Below are 20,500 nucleotides of genomic sequence, written 5' to 3' on the forward strand. Positions count from 1 at the left end.
CAACTCTTTAATCATCGTGTCAAACGACACTGTATATAAATATCTAGTATATCCTGATTATTGTTGTTGATTGAAGAAGTTTGAAAGATTTCTTTAAACAAGCAGAGGAAAAAAGAGGAGATAAACGAGAAGCAGAAAGTGTATTAAACAAAAATGAAAAATCATGCACATCTAAAAGTGAGGTGATTACAATAGTGACAGATTTTTATTCCGATTTATATAAGTCCCAAAACATTGATAGACAATCAATGACAAACTATTTAGAAGACCTTAATCTACATAAATTAACAGAAGACGATAAAACAAACTTTGATACCTTTATAACACAAGATGAATGTCTTAAATTATTAAAGGAATTCAAAAATGACAAATCTCCAGGAGTTGATGGAATAGGAAAGTCTTTATACTTAAAATTCTGGAACATAATAGGGGAAGATCTGGTGGAAGTTTTGAACAATGTGTATTTAAACGGAGAACTCACAGAAACAATGAAGACAGGACTGATCTCACTAATATATAAAAATAAAGGTAATAGAAAAGACATGAAACAATGGCGACCGATTAGTCTACTATGTGTTGATTACAAAATTCTTACCAAATTCTTAAGTAAAAACTTGTCAAAAATATTAAACAAACTATTAGATAAAAATCAAACAGGTGCAGGACCAGAAAAATTAATATCAGACAATCTTTTATCTATAGAAAGTATATTAGAGTATATGGATTTGAATGGCATAAGTGGTATATATTAATTTCATTTGACCAGGAGAAGGCTTTTGATCGGGTGGAACATGAATTTATCATACAAGTGTTAAGAGCGATGAATTTTCCGTCAAACTTTATAAGATGGATTGAAATCATTTAAACTAACATATCAAGTAAGGTTATTATAAATGGAGCACTTAGTGACAAAATTGAAATTACAAGATCCATAAGACAAGGATGCCCAATAAGTATGAGTATCTATGCTGTCATAATAGAAGCATTAGCCTGTAAAGTTCGCAGAAACAATGATATACAGGGAATACAAATTCCTAATCATAACACAAATGTAAAACTTTTTCAACACGCAGATGATTGTTCTATTATATCGACAAATTTAACAGACTATGAAAAATTACTCGAAGAATTTAAACAATTTGGTTTGGTATCTGGCTCGAAAATTAATGAAATTTAAACCGAAATTTTGAAAATTGGAAATCCTAATACAAAAAACTATGGCAGTATAAACAAACTAATCAAAGACGAAATTAAAGTCCTTGGAATATGGTTTGGGAAAAATGCAGTTGAAATTAACTGGAAAAAGAAATATTATTGACTGATACAACAGATAAGCAAATGGACAAAAAGAAAATTCCGATACAAACATAAAGTTTTAGTTTTAAACACTTATATAATTAGTAAATTCTTCTATACTGCAAGAATATATCCACCTAGTGAATTTTATATAAAGAAAATGAATAAAGTGATTTATGATTTTTTCTGAGACAACATTGAGCTGTTAAACAGAACAACAATTACCAAACAATATAAAGATGGTGGACAACAAGTTCCTGACATTAATCTGAAATGTGAAGCCTTACTTTTATATAGAATAACTCAAGTTTTAACTGGAAATTCATCTGTATGGACAACATTATTCATTTATTTCATAGGAATCACCACAAGAACCATACTTCCAAAATTAGCAGAAAATATGTATAGACATTCTGTAGTCACTATAAGGCAATATGAAAAATTAAAATGCATATATCTTAAATATCAAAGTAATATTATACTTAATAAGAAAAGTTTTAAAGACGTTTATTTACAGCTGTTAGAATTTAACAATGTTATAAACAAGATTGAAATATTATACCAAAATGTAAATTTCCAACATATATGGATTAACTTACAAAGGGTAAACAATATGTATATACGAGATTTCATTTATAAAGTTGTACATATGATATTGCCAACAGGGGCGTGGCTCTCTAGGAGAAAGTTTTACAGGCAAACATATAAATGTAGCTATTGTAATAAACATGTTGAGACATTAGAACATCTATTTACAAAATGTGTAACTTTGACATATTTCAGAACCTTAGTTTGTAGTATTATACAAATGAAAAAAATTATCAAAGTTTTAGTATGAATACAAATACATGTATACTGTTTAATATTGATATAGACTTGTTTCCGTATATTTATGGATATGTTCATAGTATTTGGGCATGTAGATATATGCCAGTAGAAGAACACTTATCAGAAATACTTATGTTAAAATATTATAAAGATGAAATTTTATACAAACAATTAAATAATATTGAACAGTAGTTTCTTTTTGTTAAAAATAAAATTTAAATTAAAAAAAAGCACAATGATGAGAAAGTTGACAAAAAAAAAACCAACATCAGGATCGACCTTAATATAGGTGATTGAAATGATGTTTGAAATTTGTTTTTGCTATAGGAATTTTATTACATTTAAGTTGTAATCTATTTTTGACTCTATCCTTTGACTTCTTTCTTAGCATATGTATGCACAACTAAACTAAACTCAAATCTTTTATAACCTGCTACTTTTTATATTTTATTTTGTTAAATTGTGTGCTATTGTTTTACATATGATCGTTATTTTTTCTATAAAGTCAACAACAATCTGAGTGCTATAAAATAAAATAAAATAAAAAAAAAACAAAAACAAAAAAAAAAAAGCTGTATTTAGTGTATCAAAGTAGTTAGGCCAAGACAAGAGGCAATTCAGTGTGAAAAATGTTCAGGCTGGCAGCACAGAACCTGTAATACGGATAAGTACTCTAACTTATATTTTTATTTTTAATTTTTTTTTAAATGAAGGAGCTTTAATTTCTTTATTATAATATTGAATATTAAATATATTAATATAGATTAGAAAAGAATATTTTTATTTTCCAAAGATCTCCAAATAACAGGGCCCATAAAAACTTAGAATTAATATTCAGACCGGTTCTAACTAAAAGAGATGTAACATCCAATTTCTTCTATACCAGCTACATTTATTGTGTCAAAAGCCTGTCATACACATTTTTTTGGAAGATCTTTATGTATACTTTTCCGATAGATATTGGTTTAAAGATATTTTTTTATTTTGTTGTTGATGGTAAATCATCAAATGTTTAAAAGCTATGACATACATATACTAGTATACATTGTAAATTTTTTTCAGATATTTTTTGTTTTTTATGTGACACTATAGAAACTAATCTGTCCGTCTGTCTTAATGTATATATATCTTTTATAATATAATTATTTTTTTTCAAATTCTAAATATTTTTTTAACTTTGAGCCTTAAACCCAACCACAGAGTACCATGTTGTAGACTATGGCAGCAACCGTGGTAAGAGAAAATTGGTTGACACTGATGGCTTCAGCTTCACAGTGAAGGTAAGTTTAAATACTAGTATACAAAATTAATATGTTTCGTTTCTACTGTTTTATAATTAGTACTGTAACGTCGGTAGCCTATGCATATTAACTAAGAGACAATATAAAAAAAGAAGATGTGGTATGATTGCCAATGAGACAAAAATGAAAAAGACCAAAATAAATAGGCATTAACAACTATAGGTCACCGTATGGCCTTCAACAATGAGCAAAGCCAATACCGCATAGTCAGCTATAAAAGGCCCTGATAAGACAACGCAAAACAATTCAAACGAGAAAACTAACGGCCTTATTTATGTAAAAAATAAAGAAAAACAAATATGTAACACATGTGTACTGATTAACATACTTTAATATAATACTAGAGTATAATGCGTGAACTCTGCTTGATGTGTTAAACCAGATTGAGAGATCACATTAATCAAAGTTTTGTATATGAATATGTAATTGATTCTAATGTAATGTGTTATGTAGTTCTTGAGTTAATGATGTCCTTATAATTTCAGAAACAGAAGAATGACCATACTTTGTGGCGCTGTACAAAAAGGTCAAAGACACTCAAATGTCCAGCAACAGTGATACAAGATGATGACATCTTCAGACCAGGCCAGAAGAACCATGTCCACCCAGGTGAACCAGGTTTTCACATTGCTGTACAAATTAAAGCTGAGGTATGTCAAACTAAACCAAAAAATTATTATTAAAAATTGAGAATTACACAATTTGTATGTATTTTATACAAGTTAATATAAAAATAAGGAGATGTGGTATTATTGCCAATGGAAACTAATCTATGCATCAGTCATCCAGACGTGAAGCAAAAAGATTTAGCCAACGTCACATTATTCATCATTTAAATTTGATTTGAGAATGATACAGTAAGATTAAAAGCATAAAAATAAATATTGTATTGACGTTTATACATAAAGTTAATAGATTGATTTATAATAGGTCACTGTATTTATATTATCATTATGCTTACAGGTCAAACAGCATTTAAAAGCTGCAGTCTACGGTGTGCCAACATCAGTCATTGTAAAGACAGCCATGAGAACACATGCTGACCCAACAGCTCCAGAAGCCAGCAGACCAAACCCCAACTATCTAGTCAGAACTGGGAACCGTATTCGTCAGAGTGAGAGACCTTCAGATCCAACACACTTAGATGCTGAGGTATATTTACATTAATAAATTAATAACTCTCAAAAACGAAAAGAAAGAAATCAATCAAGAAATCGTTATGATTATAATATGAATATTATGAAATCAAAAACGAATATGATGATCTTAGATGATGTAATAGTAACTGATTTGGAAATAATGAATAAAGTGGAAAACAATCAATATATATATTTACACAAAAGAAGATGTGTTATTATTGCCAATGAGACAACTCTCCACAACAGACCAAAAAATGACACAGAAATTAACAATTATAGGTGAGCGTACGGACTTCAACAATGAGCAAAGCCAATACCCGAATTTACAATTTAAAACAATTCAACCAATTTGCATGATATTATAATCTTTTATTTATATTTCAGTTGGAGTATGACTTCCTCACACAGAACAAACCAAACTTCATCCGTAAAGATCTGACCGTGGGTAACAACCGTCACCTCATCTTTTACACAGATAGACAGTTGCAGCTACTAGCCAGAACCAAGACTTGGTACATGGATGGCACATTCCGTGTTGTCAACCATCCATGGGAACAGCTCTTCTCCATGCATGCCTTTGTGAAGTATATATGAAGCAGATTCCACTAGTTTTCTGTGTCATGTCTGGAAAAAGCAAGGAAGACTATTATCAGGTTTGTGTAATACATATATTTTATAATATGAAAAAAGATGTGATAAGGGTGCCAATGACAGAAGTTACAAACTATTCACTGTATGGTTGACAATGAGCAAAACCCATAAAAAATTATAACTATGCAATTAAAAAAGAAAAGTAATATAAAGATCCACTTGATTTCATGAATATATTAAATTGTGTAAATTGTGTAATGCATCGTGTTGTAATTAATTTTGTTTTCCTAATATTTATATTCTTTTACAGGTTTTAAGGTTCATTGACCGCAGACTTCCTGAAGACATTTCCCTTGACGGTTTTGTTGCTGATTTTGAAGCTGGTTTGTGGCAACCACTGAGACAGCGGTTTCCACGTTATGCCATCCAGGGCTGTGCCTTCCACTGGTCCCAAGCAGTATTTAGAAAGGTGCAAGAACATGGTCTGCAGGTAACATAAAGGAGTAGGTTCAGTAAGACCCCTTTTTAGCCTCAAAATATAGCAGTTTTAGAAAATTGTGAAAATGTAATCGTTTAGATATTTATTGCAAAGTAGAATGCTCCTGCTACATAAATATGGGCTGTTTTTGACAATACAATGCACATATATCGGGTACTAGCATCATAAAGTCATTCTAAATTACTGAAATCTTCATAATTGTAGCATTTTAGTTAAATTTTAGACGGTTTCCGTCTGAAATGAAAGTGGCCGCATTCGTGTTCATTCATAATATTGAAATGTAAGTTGTATTTGATGATAATACATAATATATATAAAGGTTGAGGATGAACACGGATGCGGCCACTTTCATTTTTGACAAAAATCATCTGAAAAGTGACGATTTTTGGCATATTTGATAGATTTTTCATATTTAAGCTTGAATCAGGGCGTTTTAAATGACTTATTAAGTTAAAATCTTCCCCATTAACTAATTGAATCAATTGAAATAGACACTTAAGTGTTTAGAAAGTGTCTAAAATCTTTCGTTAGATGAACTTGAAAATTGAGGCCGAAATCGGCCCTTACCGGACCTACTCCTTTGTATATATATATTGTTATGTCTGATCAAATAAAATTATAAAAGAAGTGTGGTATGATTGCTATTGAGACAACTTTCAAGAAATATAATCGTGTATATGTAAATAGTTATATCACACTGTACTGTCTTCAACAATGTTGTTATTGAGAATTTTTTATGGTTATTATCTTTTATTCAAAATGAATACAGCTAGCTTTATTATAAAATTAATATAATCAAGAGATATAACAGCATCAGTGTTTGACAATATATTTGTTTTTAATTGTTATAAGTATTTAATTTGTTTATATTTTTTCAGACTGCCTACAACCAGAAAGATTATACACCTTCTTGAGACAACTGATGGCACTTCCCTTCTTGCCGTCAGAGCACATCACTGACACGTTCCTCCAGTTAGATGCCAGAGCACCACAGGCCATAGTTCCCGTTATGAAATATGTTTACTCCACCTGGACAGACAGCCCCATCTTCGAGATACACCACTGGAGTGTATTTATGTCAGCCATCAGAACCAACAATGATGTCTAGGGGTGGCTCAACCGCTTTAACACCAACGTTGCACCCAGAGGGCCTGTACCGTTCTACCAGATGGTCACTGAACTTTTTGCAGAGGCAGGTGACATCCCCCTTCAGCTGAAACTTGTTACCGAGGGTAAACTCCAGCGATACCAACGCAAGAAGAGCCGCCAAGTGCAAGGCAAGATTTTCAGCCTATGGAATAGCAAAGTAACAGTCTTAGTTTTATGATGTAAATATAGTGTGTGTAGTGCATTGCTTCAAATGATTTAGTGCTTTTATTATTGATTACATGTAATCTTAGTTTAATGATGTTAATAAAGTGTGCGTAGTGCTTTGCTTCATCAACATGACAATAGATTGATTATTGCATACTGTTACTGTTACTTTAACTTATGTTTTACTGTACTTGTGGGATCAGCTGTTGTATATATTTTATAAATAATGAAAATATCTGATACTCATATTTACTTCTTATTTACACAGTTTGGTTACATAAGATACACAAATATTCAACAAAGTCCAATTAACCATGAACCAAAGAGCATGCATAATATTCATCTCTAAATAAAACAGAAACAATGAAATAATACTTACATTTCCCTGTGAGGATTAAACAGCACCAACAGTCATGCAAGATCTCAACTGTTCCAAACATGCATAACAAATATCCAATACCTTGATGACATTAAGTTGAACAACAACAACAACAAAAACATATTAAAATTCACAAAGATGTTTTTAAGTCAATATTTGTAGATAAAACCTTCATATTAATGAAAAGAATAGCCTTATTCCACATATTTTAAATGGGTGCCGAATTTGACTATTCTACTTATATTTCAGGATGTACACATCTGAATAGCCAAACATTTCTAGAATTAAACTTTTTTTACCTGATTTTTGGTAAAAAAAAAATAATTGGTTAAGAAAAAATTACATGGTGGTGCATTTCTTTTTTTGCTACGGCCCTTTGAAAGTATTCAATTTTGATGATTTTCTCATTTTAAAAAACTTTTACCTATTTTGCGGCTATTTTCTTAAAAAAAGATAAAAAAAAGTTTTTTCATACTTTCAATTAAGATGAAGTGGACCAATCTAAATAAATTTAACTTACGAAAATATAGGTATAGGTGTTAATATCAGAAAGTTGTATCCTATTTTGATACTTTTTGTGTCAATTTACCATGCTGTCAATTTTGTATATTTGTGATTTTTCTCTGTTTTAAGATCAAAATGCATATTATTTCAATTTTTTTGTTATAAATGATTGAAAAAAAAAAACATCTAAGAAACTTGAAAACAAAAACAAAAAATGATATGGGATGTACCGGTTTCTGGTAAAATAATTTCTTGTATCTCTCACCCATTTTTCTTAAAATTTTGGCAAAAAAGATTGACTTGATTAGAAATGAAATTTGAAAAAAAAATAATTACTCAAAAACTACTCATTGTAAATACACAATTTTTTACAGAGTTTGATTATAATTTTTTTTTAAATTCACTGATATTTTCCACCTGTATCACATGTTTTGGAAATAGTTGCAGAACGAGATTTCAACGAGACTGAAAGGTCAGAAGAATACATCCTTACATACCACAAACATACATTTTTATTTGATTTATTTCATTCAACATAGTATTTGTTGCGTAATCTAATATGTAGAACATAAAAATAATCTGCAATTATTCTCATTAAACTTTATAAATATACAGTTACTAACACATACTTAACGATACCATTTACAAATGACATTTTAAAGCAGAAATTAATGATGAATAAGATACAAATGTTACTTAATCATGTTATAGCTCAAATTGCTTTTTCACGTTAAATATTCCATGAACAATAAGCTTTGACTACTTAACACTGCACGGCACTAATTCACAGATTCTTCTGCAATACAGAATACTAGTACCTACAACGCCTCCTTAGCTCGCATTCTAAATTAATTGATTTAATTTTTGCATTTCGAACTATCAGTTTTAAAAGTTGGTTTATGATATTGAATACTTATTGACTGGGTATGAGTGAAATAGTAAGTTTATTGTCCCCGAGGTGCAAATATTGCCTTGAGGCGTAGTCGATGTCAAGTGTTGTATCCGAGGGGACATTAAACTTACTATACCACAAATAGTCAGACAGTAAGTGTTTTATTAAATCGAAAGAGACAACAGACAATAAATAATAGGGATAAATCAACTATCGTACTACTAAAAGCAGAAACCCAACCAATGTGTTTACTTTATGAAAATTCAGAAATGCAAAGGCTAAGTTTAACGTCAACCCTAGATAAAATAGGTAAACCGCGACGTCGTAATTATAACTCCCGCGGTATTTTCAAAATCATCCAATGACGTAGCTGCATTTGAGATTCCGCGAAATATAATGACGCTTGCGGTCAAATCGTTTCATCGAGGTCCAATACTATTGACCGGTCAAAAAGTTCAATGCTTGCGATATCAAAATAGTCAAAATATTGTGTACTTATTTTATATAAAAAAGGTATAATAATATAGGGTTATTGCATGAATATTGGGGAATATTGTCCCGAGTAGAATGTTATTTTGCACGAGCTTGCGAGTGCAATATATGTTCTACGAGGGACAATATTCCCCAAATTTCATGCAATAACCCTTTTATTATATAGCAATATAATATTTGAACGTGAAAATTGGTTTAGACTAAGATTTTGTCGTTGATGACGTCATGAATTTTGAACATTTATTGCACTAGTGCAATATTGGAATTCATTGCACGCTTACTTTCGATTAATTTCTGTGGGAAATATTATTTTGCTATGCAATAAAACCATTTATTACATTGGTTGCAATGAATTACATTGCTTTCCCAGTTAAATAACAACCGAAAATTTCACATGTGAAATAAACGTGGTTGTTTCGCTCTCTTACTTCATACAACAATAGGCGTTGAACATACAATTTCTCTTTAAATTTCCTGTTCCAAGTCAGGATTATGATAGTTGTTATCAAATATTTCGTGTATGTATTTGCAACTTACCTTCAAGACATCAAATATAAATATAATATACAACCATTCTGTTATCTTTGAGAAGAAACATGAAAAGTATCAAAAGCTTCCTACATTTAAACTTAGATGTGTTTTTTTTTCTTTTTATGTACTTTCTGTTAACAGTTAAATACAATGATTGTTATGCCTTTAAAGTGTTCAGGAGAATTAGCTTTGCCTGTACACAGAGAAAAACTGTGATATGAAAATGCAGTCTTTTTAGTCAAAAGGTCCTCATGAATCTTCAGTTTACCTAATTTTCTCTGGTGCATTTTGATTTTTGGCTTTTTTATTATATACATGTATGAATCAATATGTATAATTAATTCGAAAGATTTACTGACCTTTCAGTAAGTGTTTCAACGAACTGTGACATTATCAAGTAGAATGTTTTTCCTCGCCGTTTGTTGAATACGGGCCTATTAAATGTTTCTATTCTTTTTTAGTTGTCTAACGATCAGTGAAGAGAATGTCAAATGTTGAGCAGATGCTCACCGAATAGTTTTAAAGAATTGATGACATTTTACATCTTTATTGATGGCCAGGGAGTGAGTATTTTGCATTTGACATTTACATCAAATTGTATATGAGGCGTTGTATAATAAGCAAATTCTTGTTTAAGTAACCAATAGTTTTAATGTATTTCAAACGTTTTGTATCTGTTGGTGTAATATACCATGCCAAAAGAACAACAGGTTCCATAGTCAATACTAAACGTAGCATATTAATAGCATAAGTATTCACCTTTTAAATAAAAGAACAATCCCTCTGCATACTAAATATTTCATATAAAAATGAGATAAAGGTATTGTTTCTTACAACAATAAGACAAGAAGCGTGTTGTGGGAGGAATAAAGACTGGATGTATTAAATATCATTTTTCTGAAATATTACTATAAAGGTAGGAATAATATGTTGTTTTGAATTTATTAGTTTTAATAATAATAGTTCAATTTGTTATGACAACGGAAAACAGACAGTGACAAGAAAAAATATAAAACTTATGCTTAAGGTTTATGACCCCTTCTGTAGCCATTTTTGTACGAATTTTACAAACATCAATTGTATCAAAACAACTTATATCATGAATAACAGCGATAGTCCATTTTGTACATATATCAAGGGGAAACTTGATGCAAAGCATTTTTATTAACTGTTTCATTGCATTTAATAGAAAAAGAGGACTTATTGGCAAATAAATCAAGATTTTTATAGAAATGCCAAAGCCTTTAATACAGAGATGCTTTTAATAAAATTGGAAACATAGATTACTCACTTGCTTTTCTATGATGTGCTAGTGTTAATTGTTTACAAAAAGTTCTTAGCAACCTGTAAATCCCAAAACACCTCTTGCTGAGTCACTAAAGTCGAACGCATCCTCAAATGTGTAATTGATTTGGTCCATATTTATATTTGTTTTAACCAATAACTACATTAATAAACTTGTTTTAAGGAAATCAAGGCTAGTACTGCATGCAATAATCCTATATCTATCAGTCATCGAATTGCTAAATACGAGATAACAAGGATAAAGGCTGTGGATTTTCTACAAAATTTCCATATGTTTAACATTGAAACAACACAAGGGTACATAATCCGTAAAGAAAAAGAAAATTAAAAGTTGATACAGGTTTTATGATATTGGGTCCTTGTCGGTGGCGTCTATATTGGATAAATAGTACTTGTATATCTTTTTATGAGTGATATTTTGTTTCTGTTCGTTTGGATGTTTATATAGTTAGGGAGTTTCGATAAATACATACCTCATGCTATAAATGTAATAATACATTACAGTTCTTGTTTCATTTCTTTACTTTCAGACGAAATTCGGTCAATGATGAATTCAGTTTTAGTTGGCATCGCATTTATGGTACTAGCAGTACATACGACCAAATCACAAATAGATTTTAAAAACTACGTAGATGATGCTGTGAGCAAACCACAAGTAAATGTTAAAAACTACGTCGATGATGCTGTGAGCAAACCACAAGTGGATGTTAAAAATTACGTCGATGATACAATGAGCAAACCACAAGTCGATGTTAAAAATTACGTCAATGATGCAGTGAGCAAAGCTGCTGACAATTACGTCGATAACGAAGCGATTAAACCACAAGTAGATGTTAACAACTACGACAGTTATAATGACGGTAGGTCACAGTAGTTTAACTTTAATTGAATCAATCACTATAAATGTTTGGATGACTAGCCAGTTAACACTACGGTGATGAGTTCGAACCCTGCACGAAGCAGATGTGTTAGACTCAAATCTCAAATGACTAGGATTGACACCATTTCAGCCAAACGTCGATGGCTTTCTATAGCTCCTCAAACTACAAAAATCGGCGGCAGCGAAATAAACAGTAGTGACGAAAGTGACGTTAAAATGTTTAACACAATGTTTTAAATCAATCAATACATGTTTGGAACGGTTGCATATAACATTGATATCCTTATAAAGACGATACTTACCTACATTTTCTTGATTTCTTGACATGATTTCCTTTTCCTGCTTGAAGACATCTCTCATGTCACACTAAACAGAGTGTGATAATTAGTACTATCACAAGCCGATAACTTGTTTTGCCTAATTTGCATTGTTCCTCTGTACGAAATTCCAACAATTCCATTTACTATTCTTTGTTTCAATGAGTCATGTAACCAGTACATGTCATGACGAACTAATCTTTCTCCATGACAAAACTAGATTATTGTTCCCATGTTGCAGACTTATGTCAACCCATTCCTAACATTAACATTCTTCACAGAAAATTTCTTAAGAGTGTGCAGATAAATTTCTATATTATGAATGCATTTCAAAATATTTCAAAATTTATCTATAATTTATATTGCAAAAAAAAAAAAATAATACGTATACTTTGTTGTTTTATAGTATATGACAATAAAAGGTTGTAAGTAAGACCCAATGTAAAATCCCTGAAATTGTTAGGGATTTTACAAAATCACTGAAAATAGAGCTAGGGATTTTGTAAAATCCCTGATTACAAGTTAAACTTGTTATTAGAAATGTGTTTTTCTTAATATAAATACTAATGATTTTGAAATGCATTTGTATAATAAATACTATGAGCATGATGAACTAAAACTAGTGTATAATGATAATGACGTAAAGGCATATAAACAGATATTTAGTCCACAATCAACTTATTTTTGCAAGACAAGTTTGGGTGACACCTACAATTTGCATAATTGTCCTGCTTTTCTACAGGCACGCCTATTTTGTTCACATCTATACTTTCCAGAAAATCCACATTTTAAAAATCTTTGTCCATCACAAATACAGTTTAATAGCTTGTCGAAAAGATATAAAGTTTCAATTGAAACAGATGATGGACTCCAAAACAAGGAATCAGTGGGTTTAAACTGGTTTCTTGTGTATGACACTAACAGAATATTATTATTGGTAGCAAGAGGATAGTCTTTCTCTGACTTTCCATGGACAATAGCCATTATATTTCGGGGATTTCCTTTGCCACGTTTCTGTGGCTCTTTGACAATAGGTTCCAAAATGTCATCATGTTTTCCCCGGTTCCATTTGTTGCACTTTAATTTTCCCTAAATTATTTGGAGTAACTTTTGTGTGTATGTTTGCTCTTGGTTTAAAGACTTCTGTGTCTGAGTCATTATTGTCGAGCCTTCGACTTTATTCGAAAAAGCGAGACATACTGATCCTACATTCCGTCGGTGTCACCAAATATTCACTCTGGGGTATTTTTTTTTTTTTTTTAACTTTAATAACTTTCTTAAACTTTTAGTTTTTTTGCCAGGAAACATTACATTCATTCTGTGGTTCAAGTTTTTTATAATTTGAAAAAACTTTCTTAAACTATCCTGGATTTGTACCAAACTGGGACACAAGCTTCTTTATGATCATAAGATAGTATTCTGAAGTAAAATTTGTTACTGCTGTAGGCTTTTTCCACAGACATTTTCAATCAACAAGAATGAATTTATTTTTACAAATTCCCTGAAAACAATTAGTGAATCTGTGAAAAAGATCTAAATTATTTCAGGTATTTTATAAAATCACTGGTCAAAATCAAGGATTTTATTAAATCAGTAATCAGTTCAGTGATTTTACAAAATTCCTGGTTTTACAAATTCCCTGTACCATATATATGTATATATAGATATAAGTGATATTCGAGTCAATGAGAACTGAGTTCATTAACTACCCAGTCGGGGCTCCTGATATTGTTTCTTACTTATGAAATTATGACTTTAGGTTACATATCCTAAATTTTAACCGTAACCAGTTGTTGTTCGGAGTACAGTACAGTGTCTGGTTATCTTCTTACAATCTTTCGTTTCTTTGCTTTCCATTATAGTTCAGATCAAAATTATTACATCAAATTCCAAATAACTAGTTATTATTTTCTTCTAATAGAATGCAGAGGGAAAATAGATATCGTGTTCCTCATTGACAACTCATGGAGCGTTTTAAAGCCTAATTTTGATAAATTGAAAGATTTTGTAACTACAACTGCTTACGATCTTAGACCACTTAGTCAGGACCACGTCCTTATTGGTGTAGATGTGTTTTCAAAGAAAGCTATCACAGAAATAAGTCTGAAAGATTGCAACGACTTTTGGTCTTTCCGACAAGCTGTTTCTCAAATTCCCTTCCAAGGAGGACCGACCAACACTCACTGTGCTTTAGAAAACGCCTTATGGAACAGCTTTTCTGAGGATTTTGGTGAGTTGTTCCTTGTATATTGCTTTAAAAATGTCTTATTGTATAGCTTTTCCGAAGTGTTTGGTGAATTATTTCGTATATAATGCTTTAGACAATCTCTTATGGAATAGATTTTCCGAGGAGTTTGGTTAGTGAGTTTTGATATCTAAAAATGACCTAAAACAAACATAAAATACTATATTTAACGAGTTAGCCTAACAGAAGTAGAGCAAATTCCACATGAATTTATTTAACACAAGATCCTTTTCTAAAAGTCTTGCTATCTGTACTGAAAATCATGGTACACGTGATGTCATAGATACTTATTCGAATGTTAAGGTATGATAACTAAGAAGTATTTCCGAACATTTGACCAAACTATAAATGTCAAAAGATTGCTAACAACTGCACAAGGTAATATAATCTGCTATTCAATATACATTTATGTAGTATTTGTCATGTATTGAACAGGAAAAAGTTTTGTATGAAATAATGTAAAGAATTTCCAAAAGTAACGATACAATAAAAATTAAAATAACAATATTTTTTCAAAATCTAGAGTTTTAATTTTTCTTTTTGAATCAATAGGAGGTAGACCTAATGTACCAAAGCTTGCTATTATTTTCACCGATGGTAAATCTCAAGATAAGAAAGCAACTTGGGAGGCTGCGTATAGATTGAAGGATTCTGGAGTTAATGTTGTTGCTATTGGCATAGGTCCACATATTGACGAGGAGGAGCTTGTGACCATTTCATCCGATGGAAATCCTTACAAATTACCAAATTTTGGATCGTTGGAGCATCCGTCATTTCGGAAATCAATATATGGAGTAATTCATAAAATCAAAAGTGCTATCTGTTATTGTAAGTGTTTAAATACTTGTATTTCCTCAAAATCGAATTCATCTTCATTTATAGAAGTATGATAAGTAATAATATATGTATATGAGTAACTCAAGGTCAGGCATACTGAATACTTAATTAGCCTCGTGGTCGGAAGAAAGACAAAGGTAAAGGGACATAACTCCTTATAAATCTCTGGTATAATAGAACAACAAAGGATATGGGTAATATCATTGATATGGTCTTATTTAAAAATTAACTGTTTACAAAACTTTTGAATTTTTGAAATACTAAGGCTTTTCTATCTCAGGAATAGATTGCCTTAGCTGTATTTGGCAAAACTTTTAGGAACTTTGGTCCTCAATGCTTTTCAACTTCGTACGTTATTTGGCCTTTTAAACTTTTTTTATTCGAGCGTCACTGATGAGTCTTTTGTAGACAAAACGCGCGTCTGGCGTAAATACATAATTTAATCCTGGTATCTATGATGAGTTTATTCACCCATGACACAAAATTAATACATGCACATCAACAACAAAAAACACAGAAAAAACAAAGAAACACGCTTTCATTGCTATTCTTTATCTCAAAATCACAGTGAGGCCTTCAACCTTCTTTGTAAAAATATTTAAAGCATCAAAATATCTGTGAATATTTAAAATGCGGTTTCAAAAGAATTCTGAAAAGGTATGGTCCAAATGGAATTTAACACTGGCCGAGAGAGGTTTGTCTCTGCACCTAGTATACAATCTTCAGCGTTTTTTTTTTTATTAATTAGTTATCAAAGGTACCAGTTATATAATTTAATACGCCAGACGCTCGTTTCGTATACTAGTATATAACACTTATCAGTGACGCTCACCATATAAGCTAAAAGCCTAATTTTTTTTTAACTAAAAGATGTATTGGTATATTGAACAATACACAGCAATGAAAAGAAATGCTGAAATAATATACCAGATGAATGTATGATGATTTGTATGAAATTTAATTTACGTAAAGATGCAACATAAAGATTCGACTATTATGCATGAAAGATCCACTATTTTATCGATTGCCATGTATTCATAATTATTATACGTGAAATTTCAAGATTGAAAAACAGTTATTTACATAAGCTTGATGCATTACAACTTGAATGACAATATCATTTGAATACACACTTTTTGTTAAATATAATGATGAATAATCTATATTTATACTTCAGCTGAGTCCCAGTACAGTTAAAACACAGGAAAGTGTAAGTAAACTTAGCAATTTAAAAAATTACACGATAGAGTCAAGTCGAGGTATTTGAAGATGTCCTGCAAAACTTTATTTTTGCATGTCATTTGGTGTACACTAAAAGAGATATATTCAAATATACCAAAACCTAATTGGGGTTAACTTTGGCAGTTTTTTTTGGTACTATTTGTGGATTTGTACAAGCCATATTAAAGGCCATGTTATTTTTATTTTCGTGTTTCAATTGATGCATATATGTATTCAAATATACACAAAAAGTCATTCTGTTTACCTTTGCTAATTTTCACTTTAACACCTGTCATGACCAGTTTTGTACTCGCCATTTTCAAAAGTCATCAATCGATTGAGAGAAAACATATCCGGGTTACAAACTAAAACCGAGGGATTCACATCAACCATAACATGTATAAGAGGAAAACAACGAAACAACAGTACACTGAACATGCTGAAGTGCAACAAAAAAAACCGACAATGCAACATACAGAGAAACAAACTATTAGATAATAATTGCTATATTCCTGACTTTGTACAGGACATTTTTAGAAAAATGGTGGGTTGAACCTGGTTTTGTGGCTAGACAAACCTCTGCGCTTTATTGCAATGTTAATTATACCGCTAAAGTAACAACATTACATGACGTTTAAAAGTATATTCCGAAAAACATTAATACAAATTTGTTAGTTTTTAGGGGGAAAAACACTTATGTTTACATATCTAATGTTTGATTTTTTTTTGTAAATGGACACAGTTTTACTGAAGTATAGATAATAATATCACCCCTAGTTTTTTGGTGGGGTTCGTGTTGTTTATTCTTTAGTTTTCTATGTTGTGTCATGTGTGCTGTTGTTTGTTTGTCTTTTTTTTTCATTTTTAGCCATGGCGTTGTCAGTTTGTTTTAGATTTATGAGTTTGACTGTCCCTTTGGTATCTTTCGTCCCTCTTTTCTGATCACAAATCCAAACTCATTTTGGCCGTGTACAAGTCTGCAATAAATCGCCTCTACTAAATCTACGGTTTGATTAGCAAGAGTAAAAACTAACAAAAAGCTATTGCAATTTTAAATTTCAGTGATATTTTCTTTTAACTATGAGTTTGCCCTTCATGTTATATGGGGTATACGCCATTGGGACTCCTGCCATGCTAAACAATTGACACAACAAACACAAATAGTTCCTTGTGTTCATCCTGCTGTCATTAACAACAGAAAAGAGTGTTTACAATGTCCAAAATCGTCATAAAATCATTATCAAAACTTTCCATCTGAACAAAATTTCCAATATGTCAAATATCTTAAAGTGACTAAACATGATTAAAATACCGGCATAGTTTTCCAACTTTGTACAGGAACATAACATGTGGCTGGTTAAACTAGGTTTTGTATGTTTTCGTTGTTTAAGTCCTATTTCGTTGTCTATATTTGTTCAATACAATGGTTGTTTAGTATAATCGCATGCGTTTCACACGGTCATGTTTTCCCCAGTCTTATAATTGCATCTTTACACTAAATCAGTCTCAGAGAAACATTGTAAATTAGTTGAAACTGGACTTTGAGCTAGATTTGCGTAGCTGCGATTGATCTTATATTGGTTTTATGCATATTTTGCCAGTTTGTTAGCTGTTGCTGTTTTGCTTCTGATTTGACAGGATAAACCTTTTTAAGGATGTTCGTTACTCTGTTTCAAAATTACAAGCTTTTTAAACGACAAAAAATTAAAAACAAGAGGAGCGAACATCCTTTACTAAATTTAACGGTATTAAAATGTCGTGCTCTCACATCACTGTCCCAAGTTGGGGAATGACTGAAAGCTTAAAACATTTCTAATATCATTATTATTCTTTATATGGATATAAAACTAGGAATTTGATGTCATGGTTTTGTCTTTGTTTGTCATCTGTCATTAGTGTTTTTCGTATATATAACAAGCGTCAATCAGTCTGTGTCACACTATGTTATCAATGAGCATTTTAAACGTGTAACATGTCCGTAGGAGTATGTGTATTTATTTAGTACATGTCCTTAAGTATGTGATGGGTACTTCAACTTGTTATATTCGCAATTCTACCACATTTGTTGATATATGGTTTTTGTATATGATTTGAGGTTAACATTTTTTTAATTTGCAGGTTGCATTGAGGGTATTATGTGAGGAAACAACATGACGCTGTTTTCGTTACAAATAAAAATCATGTAATTTGTTTTTATTCTATACATTAAGCATAAAAAAATCTACATCCAAAACAATTCATAAAATATATCAGTTTTGTTTTATAATTTGGTACGCTTAACGCGTGTGTGTTTTTTTTATATATATAAAACGCTTGCCAGTGTTCATAAAATGCAAAAATAAAGTACAAAGTTGAAGAGCAAAATGCAATGAAACGTTAGAAGGTTTTCGCGAGATATTTGAATTATTAAGCTATGTTTCATGAGTATGTTGTATATAAAGCTGTTCGTAAATAATTGTAACAGGAAGAATTGTTTATGTGTTAGATTCTTAGTTTGAAGTCTATCTTTTAGGATAATGTTAGTACATACATGTAATATATGTAATTTGTTGTGACTTATTCTTTATCTGAATTATTATATCTTACCTAGACGTGTAAAAAACTGAAAACAACACAATATAAATTTCATGCGTCCGAAGCTGTTTTCTGTTGTCTGTTTTGACCTGTAGTGACAACTTGTTGTGCACTCCACGACTTGTAATATAAGAATATTACGACTAAGGGGAAATCATACACTGGCATAAAATATCAGCCGAAATCCTGTAAAACGATCTTGAATAATAAATTATATAACATGTTTTACATTCTAAAACATATACATTTTTCTTTTTTTAAATTCAAGATGAATCATTAATATGAATAATAGTATGTGACTAATAGAGTAATTTTAACTACAGTTTTTATACTGATATTTTATATACAATAGAATCCGAATAAACAAAAAAGAATATAAAAAGGGAAGTAAAAAAAGCCCAACAAAAACAAATTTCGATACCATGTATTCAAGTGTCGGGATTAAAGAAAGAAGGTTTCGAGAGGAAATCAAAAATAATTGTTTGACGAAAGCCCAACAACATAAAGCTAAAAAAAAAAGGCAACACACAAAAGTTCACAAATATAGAACTAAAGATTGAACCTCTAAAACCCCATCCAAAGCCGACGATAAACTCAGTTCCTGCTCCTGTAGTGGCAACAGTCGTGTTGCTTATACCCAGTAAAAGTCCGGTGATGACGTTTGTTTAATCAATGACATATTGTGGTGCACAAACACGATTTTTCGTAGCAGAAGACAATAGAAAATTGCAAATACAGTGTAAAACGTATAATATAAAAAAGATTATTTTGTAATTGGTGTGCTTGTTATTTGTATCAATTCTTCAACAGTTCAGCACTTTTATATGACATTGTATAAAAGTGCAAATATAATTTCATCCTAAAATTCGTAAAAAACATAAATTGTAAAAACAAAGGAAGCTAATTTCTTATTGTCCATGAGGTAATGGTAAATATTTTTATTCCGTGGGGGGGAAACATGTCAACTATTATTAATCCTGAATTAATTACAAACATTTTGTCGATGCCACTGCTTGTGTAAGCCAATGAATCAAAAGTGTTGTGCTGACATGAATTATCATTAATATAATCATTGTTATAAATCAACGTTTTACAAAACTTTAATTTTCGAAATCTTGGGATTTTCTACCTAAGTAGCTGTATTTGGCATCACCTTTCGGAATTTGAGTCCAATACAAAATTGAGAATGGAAATGGGGAATGTGTCAAAGAGAATATAGCCGAAGGCCACCAACGGATCTTCAATACAGCGAGAAAATTCCGGGGTCGTGCTTCCGCTGTCTCCCAAGCAAAAATATGTATTAGTTCAGTGATAATGGACGTCATACTAAACTCTGAAATATATAAAAGAAACTA

The 20,500-nt window shown here is 31.0% G+C and overlaps 1 pseudogene; it reads left to right on the forward strand.

The window, feature by feature from the left end:
• The first annotated feature begins 1,223 nt into the window (after nt 1–1,223).
• LOC143047242 (uncharacterized) lies at nt 1,224–18,761 on the forward strand (annotated as a pseudogene).
• The last annotated feature ends 1,739 nt before the right edge of the window (nt 18,762–20,500 follow it).

The sequence above is a fragment of the Mytilus galloprovincialis genome, chromosome 10, assembly GCF_965363235.1.
Source record: "Mytilus galloprovincialis chromosome 10, xbMytGall1.hap1.1, whole genome shotgun sequence".
NCBI lineage: Eukaryota > Metazoa > Mollusca > Bivalvia > Mytilida > Mytilidae > Mytilus > Mytilus galloprovincialis.